Here is a 22274-nt window from a genome sequence, read left to right as displayed (position 1 = left end):
ATTTTATTTAGAAACTAACAAAACAAAACCGCTTAATGGTTGATCATTTCAAAAATGACAAGACTGAATTAGTTGTAAGTAAACCTCCAAAAATTATAAAGAGAAACTTCGGAAACTTTTTTAACAGACTATATCCTCGTATATTCTGTAAGCCACTACAATACAATGCGTTTGATATATTTAGTTGGAGTGGGAGTCGATTGACCACGTTGATATTGACCACAGACTCTTTTGGCCACGTTGCTATTGACCACGTTGCATTTGACGACGTTACGATTACACACGCGTTGCATTTGACCACGCGTTGCACTTGACCACATTACGATCGACCAAGTTACATTTGACCACGTTGCTATTGACAACGTTGCTATTGATCATGTTGCATTTGACCACGTTGCGATTGACCACGCATTGCGATTGACGACGTTGCAATTAACAACGCGTTGCATTTGACCACGTTGCGATTGACCACGCGTTGCATTTGACCACGTTGCAATTGACCACGCGTTGCTATTGACCATGTTGCAATTGACCACGCGTTGCGATTGACCACGTTGCGATTGACCACGCGTTGCGATTGTCCACGTTGCGATTAACCACGCGTTGTGATTGACCACGCATCGCGATTGACCACGTTGCAATTGACCACGCGTTGCGATTGACCACGTTGCAATTGACCACGCGTTGCGATTGACCACGTTGCAATTGACCACGCGTTGCGACTGACCACGTTGCGATTGACCACGCATCGCGATCAACCACGTTGCGATTGACCACGCGTTGCATTTGACCACGTTGCAATTGACTACGCGTTGCGATTAACCACGTTGCAATTGACCACGCGTTGCGATTGACCACGTTGCGATTAACCACGCGTTGCGATTGACCACGTTGCGATTAACCACGCGTTGCGATTGACTACGTTGCGATTGACCACGCGTTGCGATTGACCACGTTGCGATTGATCACGTTGCATTTGACCACGTTGCATTTAACCACGTTGCATTTGATTACGTTGCGATTGACCACGTTACTATTGACCACGCGTTGCATTTGATCACGTTGCGATTGACGACGCTGCAATTGACCACGCGTTGCGATTGACGACGTTGCGATTGACTACGCGTTGCAATTGACCACGTTGCGATTGACCACGCGTTGTATTTGACCACGTTGCAATTGACCACGCGTTGCGATTAACCACGTTGCAATTAACCACGCGTTGCGATTGACCACGTTGCGATTAACCACGCGTTGCATTTGATTCCGTTGCGATTTATCACGATTGACCAAAATTTAATCAACAACAATCTCAATTTCTTTAGGGCGAAATTGGATTTTGGTTTATTTTCTGCTTAGTATTTGGATCAACCGAGCAAATCCTGCAAAGACGACGGCAGGATATTGCGCCAGGATATTTCGCCACGAATGGTTTTGATCGTTTGCGGAAACGCCGTTTTCTTCTCAAATCAATAACAAGATTTTTAGTAATTCTTCTTTTACTTAATTAATTTACTCAATGTAATTACTTTCAATTTCGGTAATAAACAAGTTCTTCATGCACTGTCAAATCGTTAAGCTAAACCGACGATTTTAGTCGGCAATTTGAATAGCGTAACAATCGACACAAGGTATGCCTCATGAAAAATGTTTTAAATACAAAATTGAAGAGAGCTATCAGTGCGGAAAATCCAACAAAATCATGTACGGCCGGAATACATCTTGTCATTGCCAATACCGTTGGATGAGATTGTGAACAAGGTACATTCGAACGCAATTAATAATATTTTTGAGAAGTGACATTCTTGCCATTAAAATTAATCGAACAACATATTAAAAGAGCGGTATTCGTAGTCTGTTCTTATTTCAAGATCGTCTTAAGTCATTTCTTAAGGTGCTAATACAGCTCTGTAATTGGTTTTTGACAACATAAGATTGTATTTAAGATGATCTTAAATATAAGACCTGTTGTGTGCCGTTGTACGGTACTGGGGTTGCGCCGAATCAAAGGATGAGGATCCTCGGGTCGTGCAGGACTTCGTAGGAAGTTAGGAGTGTTGTACTCTTCTCTCTCTTTTAAAATACACTTTTATTTGAGTTGAACAAGTTTACACTTTATTGGTCCTTCTTTCCAGTTAGATAGATATATAACAATCGGCGATTAATTAACAAGCGTAGGTCTTTCCTAGCGATTCTTCGTCTTAGTCTTTTAGATTCCTGTTAGCAACTGCCTTCGCGGGCTGACTCTCGGTCTTATATATTCTTTATTTCTTGGATTTCTTTCGGGAGAGGCCCTTGGAAACAGGTCTCTGATTGGTTAATACTATTCACGCATTTTTAGTCTAAGTGCAAGCAAAGCAGGTCGAAGTCGCAGGTTTTCGCTTGCATCTCGCGATTTCCGGTGCTTCGCGCGTGTCTCGCTGCGTTAGCGTTTTCGCGCGACGAGCGTTTGGCGAGAGCACTCTTTTATTTTATAATGCTTTATAATAAATTCTTAGTTCTAATACTATTTTAATATTGGTTATAGTTCGGGCTATAACAGACTGACTATGAATACCGACTTTAAGACATTGACATTATGTCTTTATAAAAGTATAATAAACATTTTAAACGTTCAATAATGATATTATTATTTAATATAATAAATGGTTATTTTATTAAATAATAATATCATTATTGAACGTTTAAAATGTTTATTATGCTTTTATATTTAAATAACTTCATATATAACAGCTTTAAGTGTGTACTAGTGCAGCGATGCAGTGTAGTGTAAATGACCGAATTTGCTAATATATTTGTAAGCTTTCGAGATTTTTGTTTTTCCTATGAAGTGACATTGAATAAGTATTCTTTGTTAACATAAAAGAGCTTGGGTACTATAACAATGTGGAGAAATCCTTGGATGTAAGTAATATGACATGTTATAATTAACAGTGATTATTTTTGTTATATTTATTTTTATACTTTATAATACAAGAGAATATATATGCAATATAACCTAATAATTTTTTAATCTCTAATCAATTTTTTTTTATTTACAACGAAATCTACTAGAAATTATGCATTTTTGTGTATACACAATACATATCAAGAGTGGGACAACTATTGTGTAACAACAGTATAAAATAATGTTTTTAATATATTATAATTGTCATCATCACATTTCAGACTTTCTTCAGTTTGAAGTAAGTAAATACAAAATACTTAAGCACATTATCTGATACTGTCATTGCACAATAGTTATCCCAGCACTGTTATGTGTGGCGTATACGCAAAAATGCGTACTATTATTTATAGCGTAAAATTCCCACTGTAAATAAAAGAGATTCATTAATGACTTGAAAATTATTAAGGCTTATGTTGCACATACATACTCTTTGTTACAAACTATGAAGATATGTATAACAAATATTCTCGCTTTTAATTATAATGTGTCTAATTATATACATCATCTAAAAACTTGTCCATTGTTAAAGTATCCTAGCTCTTTTATGTTAGCAAAGAATACTTACTCAATGTCATTTTGTAGGAAGTTCGAAACCTCACAAACTTACAATTATGTTTGTTATTGAAAACATAATGAGATATTGACATATGATGTTAAGATATCTATTGTGTAGTTGTCGGCAATGTAGAAAAACGGTCCGTTAGAATATATTTTATTATTTATATATAGCTTTTTCGTCGTATATATGTATATGTTTTACGTATGATCTATTATCCTTGAACATTTAATAGTTGTACGATACATTTTCTGAACGTAAAATCTCACGATGTCGTGACATGAAATTTTAAGTGCAAAAGAATACAATACAATTATTAATTGTTTATGAATAGTATATCACATACACACGCACCCGCTCCCGCGCGCGCGCGCACACACACATACGCACAGTATGTAAATCATAGATATACAACAAAAAAAAACTATATACAGGGTGTCTTAGAATTGATAACAAAAAAAAGAGAAGCATATTCTACTGGTCAAAAGAAGGTAAAATTGTCTTATAAACAAATGTCCGAAAATGCACCCTCTGAGCTAAACTCAGGCTTTGAATTGTGTGAAAATTGGTACATATACATATCTTTGTGTGTTTTATTCTATATTTTTCTTGTCCAAAATTATCTAACAAAATTTTGAAAGAAGTATTAAGGAAGACGATTTAGTTCAGAGGGGATGCGTTTTCGGACATGTGTTTATAAAACAATTTTACCTTCTTTTGACCTGCAGAATATGTCTCCTTTCTTTTACTATCACTCTGCATAAATGATAAAGATATTTTAACAAAGCATTTTTCTACATAGCTTACGGCACACATGACAGATATCTTAAACTTACATATGTCAATTTCTTAAAACCGGTATTCATAGTCTTAAATACAATCTTAAGTTGTCCAAAACCAATTACAGAGCTGTATTAGCAACTTAAGAAATTACTCTAGACGATCTTAAATAAGAACAGATTACGAATACCGCTCTTTTAATATGTTGTTCAATTAATTTTAATGGCAAAAATGTCACTTTTCAAAAATATTATTAATTGCGTTCGAATGTACCTTATTCACCATCTCATCCAACGGTATTGGCAATGGCAAGATGTATTCCGGCCGGATAGCTCTCTTCAATTTTGTATTTAAAACATTTTTCATGAGGCATACCTCGTGTCGAATGTTACGCTATTCAAATTCCCGACTAAAATTGTCGGTTTAGCTTAACGATTTGACAGTGCATGAAGAACTTGTTTATTACCGAAATTGAAAGTAATTACATTGAGTAAATTAAGTAAAAGAAGAATTACTAAAAATCTTGTTATTGATTTGAGAAGAAAACAGCGTTTCCGCAAACGATCTTAAGCATTCGTAGCGAAATATCCTGCCGTCGTTTTTGCAGGATTTGTACGGTTGATCCAAATATTTACCAGAAAATAAACCAAAATCTAATTGCGCCCTAAAGAAATTGAGATTGTTGTTGATTAGATTTTGATCAATCGTAATAAATCGCAACGTGGTCAAATACAACGCATGATCAATCGCAACGTGGTCAATCGCAACGCGTGGTCAATTGCAACGTGGTCAAATGCAACGCGTGGTCAATCGCAATGTCATCAATCGCAACGCGTGGTCAATTGCAACGTCGTCAATCGCAAGGCGTGGTCAATCGCGATGTGATCAAATGCAACGCGTGGTCAATAGTAACGTGGTCAATCGCAACGTGGTCAATCGCAACGCGTGGTCAATCGCAACGTGGTCAAATGCAACGCATGGTTAATCGCAACATGATCAAATGCAACGCGTGGTTAATTGCAACGTAGTCGATCGTGATGCGTGGTCAATCGTAGCGTGGTCAATCGCAATGCGTGGTCAATTGCAACGTGGTCAATCGCGATGCGTGGTGAATCGCAACGTAGTCAAATGCAACGTGGTCAATAGCAATGTTGTCAATAGCAACGTTGTCAATAGCAACGTGGTCAAATGCAACTTGGTCAATCGTAACGTGGTCAATTGCAACGCGTGGTCAATTGCAACGTGGTCAAATGCAACGCGTGTTTAATCGTAACGTGGTCAAATGCAACGTGGCCAAAAGAGTCTGTGGTCAATATCAACGTGGTCAAATGGGACGCTCCCCTCGGGAGAGCACACTTTTTCCAAACTTTCGTAGGTAACTTCAATTTCCGCAAACGATCTATTTCGAAATTTGGCCTCATACGAACTTAGATTTTTTCTCTGACGTTCGTTTGGTGTGTGAATGTGAGAACATAGTTCAAGTGTGACAGACAGTGAACAATAACGAGTTTCCAAACCGGGTACACTACAAGCCAGATTTCCATCTAGAGGCGCCTGAACCGACGTAATTTCGCCGTGAATATTTTATCAGCGCACCCCAAAAATAGTAAGTTTATCAAGAATGTTTACATTTTCACCCTATATGTTAAAATAATTCTGGGACTTAAATTATATTATCTTTTATTTCCCTTTTTAATTTATTAATTTATTATTTTTTTTATATACTTCTAAATCTCAGAAAACCTGTTTTTTTCCTTCCTCCTTACCTTTCTCTCTCTAGAAATCACTTTGGATTCCCCGGATTAGCGGAGCAATCCGTGATTTCTTCCGCTTCCTCCTTTCTCCAAAAATCACTTCGGATTCCCTGCGTTAGCGGAGCAATCCATGATTTCTTTCGTCTCCCTCCTTTTCTCCCTCCCACTCCCCCTCTCTCTCAATGAACGAACGAACAAACGAACAAATAAGTAACTAAATTAATAAATAAATAATTAAATAAACAAATATCAAATATAGGTATGTATATACTATTTATCTTAGTTGCGACTAACTAAATCTTCGCACCAATCTCGAATTCTGGGAACTACCTTATGAGACACAAATTATTGAGATAAACTTCACTGCGGTCGATGTAACGTACAATGTACTTTTCGAAAAATTTCGAAGCTTTATTTCTCAAGATGAAGATATACATGGAAATTTAATAAATATTATTAGATACGCGAAATACTTGATTAATGTAAACGGTACGTGGTCTGCATTAAAACAAAGATGTAGTTAAAAAAATTTTTTTTCTTGCTTTTTGTTCGCTGGCCGTGCTGAATTAGAGGTAAGACCTTTTCGCGTGAAAGTGTCCACGGATTTACCCACCGGCGCTGGCCTTGGCAGTTCGACATCGTTCGCGGTTTCGCAGCATCTCGCAGCGTGCTTTTTTCGTTGGCAGCGTTTACGAAGTGGTAATCAGTCTACTGAATTTGATAATGTATTTTTGGGGATATATTAAAGAATACGTTAAAGCCTGCGAGGAATTTCAGCAAGACTATGAGTGTCTGTCGGTCGATATCGACGTTTGTACATATGGAAAAATGATAAAAAGTCACTTGGACTTCCGTTTCCGGTGGGCTCGGAGAGACAAAGTGAAAAATGCGTGGGTGGAAAGAGTGCGAATTGGTGGAGTCAAGAGTGAGAGAGAGAAGTTAGAAGGTGTGGACGGAGAAAATGGTGTGTGAGGTGCAAAAAGGTTAAGGTGGCGGTGAGAGTGGAAGGGAATAGGCAGGGGAAGGTGAGACTGAGTAAGGGGAATAGAGGTTAGGAAAGACAGGAAAGACACGTAGTGCAGTCCATTTAGAGACTGTCTTCTCGATACATGTGTACTTAAGTGGTTTAAAATAGTCTTCTTAAAAGTTGGGTGCAAAACGCGTTTTATGAGGTCCTGAGTGCATACAGATATACTTTGAAAAAAGGCCTTTTCAGTGAATATATAATCATTGTGGCAATTGTACTAATGTACTTATAAACTGTGATTCAAATTTATTGCTGGCGGTGGCCCTGTATAAACCGGTATATGGTAGTGCCACGTATGCAGGGATGTGATAAACTGTGATAAACTTTAATATTTCGTTAATTATAGTTTTCTGCGTGTAGACTTTTACGTACTTGGTGTATTTAGTTGTTCTGGTTACTGTAATATATGTTTTTTGTGACTTTATTAATTATTACTATTAATTTGCGTTAAAACTATTGGAAATTTTAAGGAGTGTTTCTACATGATTTTGTGCGCATGCCTGCCACGTGGGGTGTCACAATTTAAGGAGTGATTCCAACAGACTGGTGGTATAGGCATACAATAGGCTTATTTGGATATAATTTTCACTTCCCTGCATACGAGTGAATTGGTGCTCATAAGACAATATTATAGTGGTGCATTAATTGACAGTATACTGTTTCTTTGATTAAAACTATTAATTGAAAGGATTCAAGTGTTGTGTCGTCTTGGGCTCTCTGCACATTCTCTGGCGCAGAAAGCTTAAGACTTTTAGGAGTGAGGACAATTTCGACCCTTGCGCATGGTTCTGTGTAAGGAATTAAGGAGTCTTTCCACCTGTGGTGCGTGTGGCAGATGCGCAATGGTTTTTTCCACGTGGTATACTTAAGGTGTGATGTCGCATTAAATTTAAGGTACTAATTAAATTAAAGTACTTTATGTGTAAAGATTATAAGTTATGCGGATGGACTGCAGTACTTCCTGGACATAGTATAACTCTCTCGATGTGACATCTGAGAGTTGTGACTAAAATTATAGATGGAATGCCAATGATACGTTCATCCTTTCTGCATTGGATACATTGTTAAATTAATTATTATTATTAATAGTTAGTTGGATTTTTGACATTGGTTGGTTGACTTTAATTTGAAGGAGTTGACAAATAAGTATTGAGAATCTTAAGGAGTGAAGTCAGTCTTGACTTATGCGCACAGTTCTGCGCAGGAATTTGGGAGTCATTCTACCGAAGTGCGCGTGGCGGATGCGCAACAGTTCCCACGTGGCATATTAAGGCGTAATTCTACAATGGATTTGCGGCGTTAAGTATTCGAATGCGCAGTGTTTATAGGTTATATGGCTTGACTGTAGTAATTATTAATAACCTATTTGGTTTTGACATCGATCGGCTGCCTTTAATGCAAAGGAGTCGATAAATAATAGTCTGAAGTGTTGTGTTGCGCTTTGGGGGCTCTCTACGCATCTTCTGGCGCAGAAAGCTTAAGGTGTAAGATTTTGACCTTTTGCGCATGCGTCTGCACAGGAGTTTAAGGAGTCATTTTACTGAAGTGCGAGTGGCGGATGCGCAATGATTCCCATGTGGCATACTTAAAGGAATTCCACATTGGATTAAGGCGTTGAGTATCTCAAATGCGCAAAGCGCCACCTAGTTGGGTTGGCGCTGTCGGCAGTGATCCTATACAACGGATATTTAATAATTATATATTATTATATTACTTTTAATCATATTTTCTCTCTTTTTTATGAGCGTAAATTATGATTTTTGTTAATGTTACGTTGACTAATACTATTATTATTCTTTATTATTAGACTTCCTATGAAAATTCTCGTGAATATACTTGTAATTTTCTATTGTATGTGTTTGTAGTTTAGTTTAGTTCACAGGTTTACAGGTTATATGATTATATGAATGGTCTACGGTGCTGCCTACTTATGGAGCTACTCGGTGCGACATCTGAGAGTAGTGACTGAGTATTATAGGCGGAATGTCTGTGACACGTGCGATTTGCACTGGATATATCATAAAAGTTGATTATTAATAATAATCATGTGGATATTGATATTTGCCGGTTGACTTTAACGTAAAGGAGTCAATAATTAAGGTGATGTAATTGTTAACCATCTCGTTTTGACATACATATATAGTTATGCTTTCTTATCATATTGTTGCTATTATATATTATACTTTATGACTTTTAACTATTTTTTTACTTTTTACATATAGTTGTGGTTTCTATTGGCTATTAGCGTTAATGTTACGTTTTAGCAATACTTACCAACTAGCTAATCTATGACCCTGACTGACTTTAGTCTAAGTTTTCTTAGAGTGTTCTCTTATGCTGCGTTGATTTCAGCGTATCTGTGCGTACCTGCGTGGGACATGGGAAATAAAGGCTTTCTGGTTTGAGTGCATCTGTTGGGTGAATACTAGGATGTATAAAGGTTGCATTTTGGCTAGAGGCTGATGAATGAAGGCTGAAAAGAGGAGGATCATAACCTAAAAGTCTTGTGATACACTTGCTATACTTGAGGAAGTCTTGTTGAATTAAACATCGTGTCTTGGAATACTCTGAAGAGGCTCTTGGGATTTTACAATCATTTGAGGTCTGGAGGACATCTGTTTTGGCAGCGCATTTATTGTGCGGATTGTCAATTATTGACAGGATGTTATGTTCTTTTAATACGACGTTTATGACTTTTGAAGGGCCGCATGAACTGATAATGAAGTTTAGTATGAACATGTGCTCAGTGTCCTTATGTAATTAGTTATAATTCAAATCTTAAACGAATATCTCATTAACTTTTACTGTTTTTATGTACTTTGTTTGCATTGAGGTTAATTACAAGTCATCTTGAGTGGCTTGGTTAATCATTATATATAGTTAATTATTATATATAGGCTTTCACATACATACTTTGATTTTGCTAAATAATTTTACTGACTTTTTACTGAATTAAACACTTTTTTTATGTACCTGGAGGCCATATTGGGTCGGCCATTTTGATTTCCATAATTTTAACATCAGATTCAGTTTCGGCGACCCCAAAAAACCCCTATACTTATTTAATGTCTTGAAATATTCAACTTATTCCACCTGGTGCATAAAATCCAACCCTTGTCGTTTCAACCCTTCAGAGCGAATCTTGGCCGATAAAAAAAAATACGTATCGAATATTTTTCATAGTTCTACAAATGTGCAAAGTTTAATTGAAATCAGTGAGTGACACTTCCGTAGGTTTACTTGTGAGAGAATAGTCTAAATTTAGCATAATATTAATGAGTATTGCGATGTATTTTAATTGCTTTTGAACTTTAATTTTATTAAACTTTTGATTTCATCATACTGTGATAATACTTATATACTGTTTTATCTATATGATGATAAATCTATATATATTCATACTTATAGACTTGAAGATAAAGCCTGGTTCACTTGAGCGGCTTATTTAGTTGAAGGCTTGTGTTCATATTAAAGATAAATACATTGGTTATTGATTTTCTGTTAACTTAAAGTTTGAAAATACTCATTAATGGTTACTTTGGAATTGTATGACATGCTAGTGCAAACATGTTATGACTACATCTTTGCATTTAGGGCTGAATTCATATTACTGTCGTACAGTACATTTATCAAGTTTAGATTCGAACATGAACGCATTTATACATCAAGTTTTATTTACTTCTAATCATTTGATGATTAACTAATCTTGATCTCCAGAGAGAGGTTAAGGCTCTTAAGGAGGGTTGTGGTCCTTTTACCGCTGTTGTCTCGCCCTTTACAAAGAAAAAGAACAAGGACGCTAAGAGCAAATGTGACGAGGATCAATCTCCTGCTGTAGATCTGTGTAATTTGATGGACGTTGACCAGGGCCAGGCGGAGGCTACTCCGGGCTGTTGTAAAGACACTGAATACATGACGAGAAGTAAATGGCCGGAGGATGGTGATTCCATTTCTTGGCCGGTTCTCTCCTCGGTGTCTGTTCCGTCTGCACGTGCTGTGAACTCATTGAAGTTGTTCCTGTTAAAAATTAAACTGACAAACCTAAGTTTAATATTAGAGGGTTAGCTGATACGGGTGAAGGAACTGCGGATCGCATGGCTATGAATGAACGTTATCGTGGACCCAAGATTTTAGACACACAACTGGTACCACCTAGTGGTTCTCCTAGTGTGGTACGTAATGACAGTGGTGACTGGGTGTATGTGGGGAAAGGTGGTAAAGTTAAAACTAAAACCAAAACTAAGCAAAACCGAATCAGACAATTATTGGTACTCAATACCCCCGGGTCTGCATCGAATGTTGCGCAGGCAGCATCAATGGCGGGTCCTAAGAGTGGAAACTCGCGAATGGTTGTGTAAGGCCGGCCAAACCTGCGGTAGTTACCATCACCGGCAAAACGGGCGGTAGCTCATATTCTGACATTTTGCGTAGAGCTAGAGATAAGGTGTCACTCAGTGCACTCGGTATTGAGGACACGCGCATTCGCAGGGCTGTGAACGGGGGGGTTGTGATTGAAATCCCCGGCCCTAAAGGTAGTGAACTGGCTGGTGTGCTTCGTGCTCGGCTGAAGAACGCTCTTGGTGATGAGGCCAAAGTTTCCAACCCAGTGGCCATGGGTGAGCTTCGTCTAGCAGGGATCGACCCGTCCACATCCCTGGAAGAGGTGCGGTTTGAAATCTCAAAGGTAGGTGGATGTTGTTCATCAGACATTAAACTGAGCAATATTGTGCCTATGCGCGATGGAATGGGTATCCTTTGGGCTCACTGCCCGCTGGTTAATGCGGTGAAGCTCGCTGAAGTTGGTAGACTGTCGCTTGGCTGGACCAAAGTTAGAGTAGAACTACTTAGAAAAAAACCTATTCAGTGTTATAAGTGTTGGCGTTACGGTCATGTTAAATACAATTGCAGTTCTTCCATAGATCGTACAAAAGCCTGCTTCAGGTGTGGTTGTACTGGTCACTCGGCTGATGGCTGTAACACCTCGTTTAGGCGTGTAGTTTATGTTGAACTTAAAAAGGATCCACAACATAGGATGGGGTCAGCAATTTGTCTATCAATCAGGGATTTTCGGGAGTGCGTTGCCGGTCAAAAATCTCCCGTTGGGAACGGTTTGGAGGCCGTCGTGTGGCACGGCAAACAACTAGATGGTCAGACTGGTTCAAATTAATCATAATCGGAGTTGACTTGCTTTAGACTTGCTTAAACAGTATGTTATGAATGAAGACATTGGAATTTGCATTATTTCTGAGCCGCCACAGCGAGTCTCGGACATCTAGGTGGTTTAGTAGTGTTGACGGTCTTGTTTCCATCATGTGGAGGCCGGAATCCACCCTAGACGTTGGTAAACTCATCCATCGCGAGCAAAGCTCAATGGCGATAACGTGCGGAAACTTTAGCGTTATGTCTTGCTGTATTTCCCCAAACATCGATATCGCTGTTTTTTCAGACTTTCTTACGGAATTGAATAATAGATAGGAACTTTTTAAAGGAAGTTTTCTTATCGGTGGCGACTTTAACGCTAAGTCTGTGCTTTGGGGTTGTTCGATTTCAGACAAACGCGGTGATATAGTGTCCCACTGGGCTGCACCCATGATCTCAGGCTGCTTAATTCCGGGAAGGTACCTACTTGTATTCGTCCTCAGGGGACCTCTATAATCGACCTTACCTGGGCGTCCTCTGATATAGTTGGTCGGATTGATGGTTGATCGGTCTTGGATAATGCGAGTCCTTGTCGGATCACTAATACATAGGAATTAGTGTCGTAGATATCAAGCCTATTAAACGGAGTGACCTTCCATCTAAGACCAGATGGAACTTCAAAAAGATGAACGTCGAATTGTTTGTGGGGGTTCTTGAGTTGGCATGTAGCGTCGATGTCTCCGAGGAAATCACGGCAAACTCGGAATCCTATGCGGGGTGGATCCTTCGAGTTATGAGGGAGGCCTGTAACATGTCTACCCCCAGGTCTCTACTGTCAACCGTAGGAAAAACATCTATTGGTGGTCTGAGGATTTGGCCAGTCTTCGTAAGGAATCCATTCTAGCTCGCCGAGCCTGGTCGAGAAGTAAGAGTAGAGGAAGTCCAGAGAGCATAGTAGCAACTAGATGTCATTATAGGCTTGTTAAGAAACGTTTGAGAAAGACAATTAATAAGGCCAAGAAATCTGCCTTGCGAGAATTGATTAGCACGATAGATAAGGACCCGTGGGGTCTTCCGTACAAGCTTCCTTGGCAAGCTTAGATATGCCAGTCTGGGGATTACGGAAACTCTAAATCCATACACTCTTGATAGGCTGCTCAATTCATTGTTTTCGCACAACGTCCGCGCCAGTAACGTAACAAGTGATCAGACTATGGGTGTTTGGAACGAGGATTGGAATGTGTTTGCTCGGAAGATACACGAACGCGTTAAGAAAAGAACGGCAAAAAATACGGCTCCTGGACCCGACGGTTTAAAATCGGGAACCTGGAAGAAAGTTCCTCAGATCGTTATTGGTCATTTAACTCATTGCTTCACCATCTGTCTGAAAAATGGCATTTTTCCTAAGGCTTGGAAGAGGGCGAATTTAGTGTTGATCCCTACGGGCCCGGTCACTTCGCCGGATACCCTGAAGGCGCGCTCTATTTGCCTCTTGGACGAAGTAGGAAAGACGTTCGAACGGGTAGTGGCTGAGCGCCTTAACAGGTAGGTGGAGGAGAACCCCCTGGCTGATTTGTCACCGAATCAATTCGGATTTAGGGAACAGCGTTCCACGGTTGACGCTTTTTGCAAATTCCGCGAAATCGTGTTGGAATCCACCGTTGAGGGCGGGGTTGCCGTGGCGGTTGGGCTTGACATCTCCAATGCGTTCAATCCCATCCCTTGGGCGGTAATATTGGGGGTGTTGAGTGCTAAGGGCTTCCCTGTTTATCTCCGACGCATTGTGGCGGCCTATCTGTCTCAAAGGTTTATCGCTTATAAAAACAGCGATAGACTACACAAGAATCGTGAAGTTACGGCTGGTGTTCCGCAGGGGATGATCCTAGGACCACTCCTGTGAAATATCGCATTTGATTCTGCGCTTCATCTACCGATCATTAGCTTGAACATGCAGGTCACCAGAATGGTTCGTCGAATTAAAGAACTGGGTTTGTCCATCGCCGCTAATAAAATTGATGCGGTGTATTTTTATGGAAACAAGAAGCCTGCTACCTTTCCGTACGTGTTAGTCGCTGGTATTCGTATTAAAACAGCTACTTCGATAAAATATTTGGGAGTTATGGTCGATAATAAATGGAACTTTAGGGACCATTTTATTTATGTGGAGGGTAAAATCGCTAAAGTTTTGCGTGCGCTACGTCGCCTTATGCCGAATCTGAGAGGTCCTGGTGAGAAAAAACGTCAACAATATTCAAAAGCTTTAATCTCAGTCGCGCTATATGCTTCTCCTGTTTGGGGCAGTGATGCAAGATTTCACGCGCGACAGCCACTTCGCGACAGCCATCTTGCAGTGGAGGGGGTAGGTCGGCAGCGCAGAGCGCACCGAAAAGATGAGAACCCTTGTCCTTCGAACATAGAAGAGGACAGATATATATCTTTTGTCCTTTATTTTCTTTTGATAGAATAGAGCTACGAATTTCGAGCGAATCCGGAATACTGGCGATAGCGAGTAGGCGATGCGACCCAATATGCAAAAAGAAAATATAAAATATAAAAAATATATTTAATATTATAAAATAATATTAATAAAATTAATATATTTTAAACACAAAGTAACTTATATTTAAAATTTTAATTAAAAATAATTATTAATTAATAATAATTATAATTAATAATTATAAGTATATTTTATATATAAAAATCCACTCTTGGCCAATATATACGCCTTTCTATTAAAAAAGATTTTTTATCTTTAAAGAAATAATTGTAATAAAATAATATTTTAATTTATAAATATTGTTTAAGATTTTATTCTTTTTATTCCCTATTTATTTTGTACTAATGTACGACGTACATATTGTTGCTCAACGGAAACCGCGAGAAGGTGGTGGTTTCTTCCGTCAAAAAATTTAAAATATTGTATATTGGGAAATGTCATTATTAAAAAAATATTAAAATTATAAAATAATAAAAATAAATAAATAAGTAATTAAAATAAAAAAAAATTAATAAAAAAATTAATAAAATAAATAAAAAAGAAATAAAAAGTCAATTATATATAATTAATTAATAAAAAGTGAATTGCATCCCAATATACTTCGTCATATAAATATATTATGTGTATGTGTGTGTGTGTGTATATACATATATATACATATGTTTACATTGTATGCATATATATATATATATATATATATATATTATATATTATATACATATATGCATATAATTGTATACATATATATATATATATATTTATTATATATTTATATACACAATTTTCTTACATGCTTATAAGCATGACGTCTTTTAAATAAAATGTATTATTAATAAGACGAGGGACCAGGTATGTCGGGAACATTAGCGTCTGCAGCATGTAGCTTTAAAATATTTTTATTTTTTTTACAGCAGTAGCATATAATTTGTCCGTCGACATAAGAAACAAATGTTTTTCATTAACTCGCATGTTTATAGCTGTTTCTCCCCTCGTCTTTAATGCAGATTTAAATATACAAATAGCATTAACAGAAGCCGACGAAATTTTATTATGTTTTTTTGTTTTTACATTATTTAAAAGAGAAAACATTCTCTCCGGATCGGCATTAGAATTTGGAAGCGATCTAATAGTATTTATAACATTTTTTAAATTAGGATATTTAGCATTATTATTGGTGTCTCGATGTTGTAAAATTTCTTTCCAAGCATTATCAAAATTTAATTTAGTGAGGCTTTGTTTTTCTTCCATTGTAAAATCTGATGTTAATGCAATCCATTCTTTTTTTAAAGCATCTTCATCAAAACCGCTAATAGTTTTAATGACGAAAGAAACGTTATTGAATGATGTTTCTCTATTATAAAATAAGCTTACAAATGGTTGAAAAACTATTAATTGTGATAAAAATGTGTCATTTATTGGTAATCTTTTACGAATTTCTTCTGCAGCAGTCACCTAAAATGTTAAACAATTTTCTCGAATAATTTTAACAATGTCTACGTGACCTTCCAGTAGTAATTCGTTAAGATATTCCTCACATTCTGAACCCAAAGTAACTTCATTAAGATCTTTTTGATTCTCCTTTAGAGAGAATGCAATATTTTCAGAAAATGGTTGTAAATGCTCTTCTTTTAAAAAATTTTTGCAGATTTGAAAAAGAAATTTTTTGGATTTTGGTTGTAATAAATGAATTCTGGTTTCTAATGTTTGAAAAAATGCATTAAATGGATTAAAGAAATTTAAAGTATATTTTAAAAAAGAAAATAAGCTTTTAATTCTACGTTGGTCATCATAGACAGTAGATATTCTCCAGAATTTTTTTTTCCCTTACAACCATTTCGGTAAGAAAATATTTAATTGTATCCCAAGATTCAAGAAGTCGTTCGACACATAAATAATGAGACAGCCAGCGTGTATCACATAATTTTAATATTTTGCGATTTGTTTCTTGGAAACATTCACAACATTCTCTGAAAATTGCTGTACGTTTTGGGCTGCTGTTCAAATAATTAGAAATTTTTTTTATAAATTCATTGCAATACGCAGGTATTTTATTACATGCAGTATGCGCTGCTAATCCAGCGGAGTGGCAAGGGCATGTTAAAGTTAGTAAACGTGGACATAGTTCTTCCAACTTTTTTCTGAACGATAAATATTTCCCTGTCATAACAGATGCGTTATCGCACGATAAGGCAACAATATTTGGAAATGGTATCTGCAGTTTCCACATTTCACATTTAAATGCCTGAAACAACTTTTCTGCGCTTGAATCTTTGGCATCAATATCGATTAATTTGACTAATTGCGAGCGAACATCTAATGTCTCCGAATCAACATATCGGACAAAAAAAGTCATCCATTTATTATTAGATATGTCTGATGTTTCGTCAATAAAAACTGAAAACTTTGTATTTTGAATTTTATTGACGACACGATCCGTCTCAATCGGACACAAAACGTTTCTAATAATGCTTTTACATTTCGTTCGACTCATGCTCATGCTTTTCAATACGTCAGGATCTTCTCCTATTTGTTGAAAAAATGTAAGAATCTCTGTTGCATTTTGATGAGAAATGTTTTTATCAGCAATTAATGCTGCATATCTGATTTCCGCGGATTTTTTACGCTCATTAAATGGCAAAAGAGATTTATTTTACATATTTAAATCTTCTAAATTTGATTGATTTTTTTCTAGATATTTTTTATATATATTTATATGTGTTTTGGATTCTGCATGACGATGGATTTGCGATAAACTACTAGCGATAGATTTATCGCAAATCAAACAAAAAAATAAACTTTCATCATGTGGCACTTCACGCAACCAAAGTTTAAATTCTTCAATATCTAACCATTCTTTTTTAAATATTGATTTACGCGATTTTTTTATTGGTATCTCAACATTATCATTACTATTATTATCAGATGATAATGTATTCTTTTTAATATTATTTTGTTGATACGCGGAGTCAGCATGTCTTAATATGTATGTTGAATTGCACGAAAAAGTTTTATTGCATATACTGCAATAAAATAAAGACTACTATCAGATGATACTTTACATACCCAAGATTTGTATCGTTCGTCTGTAAGCCAAATTTCTGCAAAACTTCACTTACGAGCTTTTCGGGGCTTCGTCAATTCAACACACATTTTTCGTTACTTTATACTATTTGTTAAAGCGAAATATATATACTGATCAAGAGCTAATTGCTCGAAAACGAGAGATGTTTATAATAAAACGGTCTACAGCTGACTCGACGAATTTCGAAGACATAAATGTCAAAAACCTGTCACTAGATTGTTATTGTGTCAAACAGCTGATTGGAGAGCTGCTTGACAAGACGAAACGCGCGGTAAAACGATCAACACGCGCAAAAAAGGTAAACACGGCTCGTCGGGAAGCCGAATATAATGATTGAAATACATTTCCCAATATACAATATTTTAAATTTTTTTGACGGAAGAAACCACCACCTTCTCGCGGTTTCCGTTGAGCAACAATATGTACGTCGTACATTAGTACAAAATAAATAGGGAATAAAAAGAATAAAATCTTAAACAATATTTATAAATTAAAATATTATTTTATTACAATTATTTCTTTAAAGATAAAAAATTTTTTTTAATAGAAAGGCGTATATATTGGCCAAGAGTGGATTTTTATATATAAAATATACTTATAATTATTAATTATAATTATTATTAATTAATAATTATTTTTAATTAAAATTTTAAATATAAGTTACTTTGTGTTTAAAATATATTAATTTTATTAATATTATTTTATAATATTAAATATATTTTTTATATTTTATATTTTCTTTTTGCATATTGGGTCGCATCGCCTACTCGCTATCGCCAGTATTCCGGATTCGCTCGAAATTCGTAGCTCTATTCTATCAAAAGAAAATAAAGGACAAAAGATATATATCTGTCCTCTTCTACATATGTTCGAAGGACAAGGGTTCTCATCTTTTCGGTGCGCTCTACGCTGCCGACCTACCCCCTCCACTGCAAGATGACTGTCGCGAAGTAGCTGTCGCGCGTGAAATATTGCATCACTGAGCCCGCGTCGAACGTTTACCAAAACACGCGACAATCGATACCAACATTGAGAGACTCTCTCTCTCTCAAAGCCGAAAGAAACCCCGAACCAGCGTGGCGCCACGTCATTGGTTCTCGAGGGGAATCTGATCGATCATTGGCTCATTATCGGCGCGACCCTCGTGTATATACGAGAGTCGCCGGTCTTCTAGATATAGATCGATATCGTATATCAACAACTCGTGTTATGTTCTCAAGTGCGACAAAACAGGATGTTGCGGCTCGGCCGTTACTCTAAAATCTACTGTAAATTTAACCTATCTGTACGAATTATCAATCGTTGTTCAATAAACGTTGACTTAATTGGGAACTGTAAAAAGGATACACCTTACTTGGCATCTACCTACACTGGCAATTCCTCAATCGAGTTAAGCAAACCAAAGAAGACGTTGGAACCTCGGTGTCGCGCCCGGCTAACGCCAAACATAATTGCGAACACTTATAAATGGTGAGAGGTTTTTTCTATTAATTTTTAAGAATTTACAGTGTGAGTGAAAAGGTGGTAAATGAAATATCCTTTCCCTTAGGGCAACGTGCAGCATTACGAGGAATTGTCGCGCGAATCTTCCTGAGCGACAGAAATGCTAGTTGGCAAGACAATTTTCGTGTTTGGGTGCGTTAGCTCTGAAATAGAGGTGCAAGCGATGACTATCCGAACTTTGCAGTCTTCTCCGGAGTGTATTCGAGTGATCTAAACCAGCGGCCAGCAGGTGAGTAGCACGATCTCGCTTCGTAGAAGGCAGAGGCGGTCGATTTCCACCTGGTCGTTGGCGATCCACTACTTCGGCTGTTGAAGAAGTGAATGAAGGTATTCGTGCACCCATTGTTCTCAAAGGTGATCGTGCATCCTTTGCAGTTGGTCGTGTCAGACCACAACGCTCCGGGAATTTGCCTAACATGAGCAGCGAGCCGGACGAATAGAGTCGACGCACACAACCCCAAGCGCGGTAAGCTTATCTATTTAAGTGGAGCAACTTTCGTTTTGGCCGCGATTAATCTGACTTCTGGATATTCCTTGCAGTTGACTGTCCGCATGTGGACGACGGCGTCGCTCGCTCCGACGCATCTGCGAAGCCGTGGAGCTTTGTCATCGGAATATACCACGGGACACGGATGTTCTCTAGCCTTCGAAAGTCGTCATGGAAGTCTGCCAGGATTGCGCGCGTTTGTCCTCCATCGGTGTATCCCAATCGATCCCTAGTAGTTAGGTAGACTGGAAAAATATTTTGGCCCGCAGGGGCAAGTCACCCGAGTGGATCGAATAGGCGGGCTGTCAAGGACAATACGGATCGCTTGGTGAAGATAGATATAGCCAGAGATTGAGTAGCGAAAAAGAAGCAGTCAACACCCGAATGCTACTGGAGGCCGACAGTGGCATAGCTTCCGTGAGGTCACCACAAGAGCGATTAGCACTGCATACAATGCTTTGGTGGAAGTGAGTACTCAGAGCTCGTTAGCGGACCATTTTCGCAATAGGAATCCGTCAGCCTGGCACTTGATTAACTGCTGTTAGAGGACCTTGGCTTCTGGGATAGAAGGCGCCCATAAAAAGATGCCTTTCGGTTTAAAAACTGCCGCCGCGAAATTTCAACGTTTGATGGATAATGTCTTAACCGGAATACAAAGAAATGTATGTTTCGTTTATTTAGACAATATAGTTATTTATGCACAGACCTTAGAAGAACATAAACAAAAACTAAATCAAATTTTCAACCGTATTAGAGAGTCTCAGTTTGCAACCAGAAAAATGCCAATTTTTTAAAAGAGAATTAATATATTTAGGTCATATAAAATATTGGATAAAGGAGTTAAACCTAATACTGAGAAAGTAAAAGCAATAGAACAATATCCTTTTCCAAAAAATCATAAACAACTTAAACAATTTTTAGGACTCGTAAGTTATTATCGATATTTTATATAAATTTTAATTAAATTACACAGCCATTTACTTCACTTCTTAAAAAAATGTAGCATTCAAATTAGAAATGAGACAACAAATTAATTTTGAGAAACTTAAGAAAATATTAAATGAACCTATTTTACAATATCCGGATTTTTAAAAGAATTTTTATTAACTACTGATGCTAGTGATGAAGGTATTGGTGCAATATTATTGCAAGGAAAAATAGATAGTGATCCCTATTGCGTATGCTTCAAGAACATTAAACAAAACAGAACAAAATTATGACACTACAGAAAAAGAACTTTTGCTATTGTCTGGGCAGTGAAACATTTTCGACGCTATTTATATAATAAAAGATTTAAAATTATCACCGATCATAAACCGTTAACTTGACTTTTTAATGTCAAGGATCCATTATCTCGTTTAATGCGTTGGTGATTAAAATTAAAGGAATATAATTACGAAGTTTTATATAAAAAAGGAAAACAGAATACCAATGCAAACGCGCTTTCTAAAAATCCACAAATATCAGCTTTGCAGGTAGAAACTTCTTGTAGTAATGAATCAGATATGATTATAGCCTGTTTTTACAACACGCATTGAACGATTCATTGTGGAATACAGGCAATATAATTCCACAGACTTCAGGTAGCATAAAACGACTGTTAGTAAAGGAAACAAATTCTTCCCCAAAAATTAAAATTTCTCTTTCACAAACTGACGGAAATAAAGTGGAAGGTGTTACGCTTATACCTGGAAATATTGAAGGCTTAAAAAAGAAACATTTAACCGAAGTAAATCTTACATAAAAACTTACCTTTTCAAAAAGAGGTAAAAAAAAGACGCCAAGTATACGCGCGCCAGTGATAAATTAGAGTTGCGAAAAGCTATATAGAGTTGTACTAAAAAAGTAATGATATCAAAAAAATTACGCCAAGTGAAAGTAAAAACTTGCACCAATGAAAAATTAAGGTTGCAAACCTATTATTTATGCAAAAATTTAAAATTAATATGAATAAATAAATAAAAAAATGTTAATTAAAAAAACTTTTAAGCCTAGTAAGAACTCGATCGCTTCAACCGTTATTGAGCATTCGAAATCTATGGTATTCTCAACTATCCGATTCGCGTAAAGATACACGCTGCTCTCGCGCGTGGTGTTGTTTGCACGTTACTTGGCGCGAGACACTATCGTGTCTCTTGATTACACGTGAAAATAAATCCACACCGATTAATTTAAAAATCGTATTTAATTGTTTAATTAAATTAAAAAGATACGCTATTTCAAATAATAAAACCGTAATATCAATAGCACCATTAGGAGATCCCGTGTCTAGAATAAAAATAAAATTCAATTAATAAAATATCTATTTAAAGACACATCAATTACAGATTAGTTGTTAGAATTTCTTACTCAAGAAATTGATGATTCAACTATAAAACAAAATATTCTTAAGCAATTACATAATTCAGCGATTGGAGGCCATAAAGGCATTACAAAGACATTGAAACGAATACAACAATATTATTGATGGAATGGATTCATGAAACAAGACGTAAAAAATTA

Source organism: Prenolepis imparis, unplaced genomic scaffold, assembly GCF_030444845.1.
Source record: "Prenolepis imparis isolate NDT839.2.m4 unplaced genomic scaffold, iyPreImpa1.0 SCAF_10, whole genome shotgun sequence".
In the NCBI taxonomy this organism is placed as follows: Eukaryota; Metazoa; Arthropoda; class Insecta; order Hymenoptera; family Formicidae; genus Prenolepis; species Prenolepis imparis.
This window is presented reverse-complemented; position numbering follows the sequence as displayed.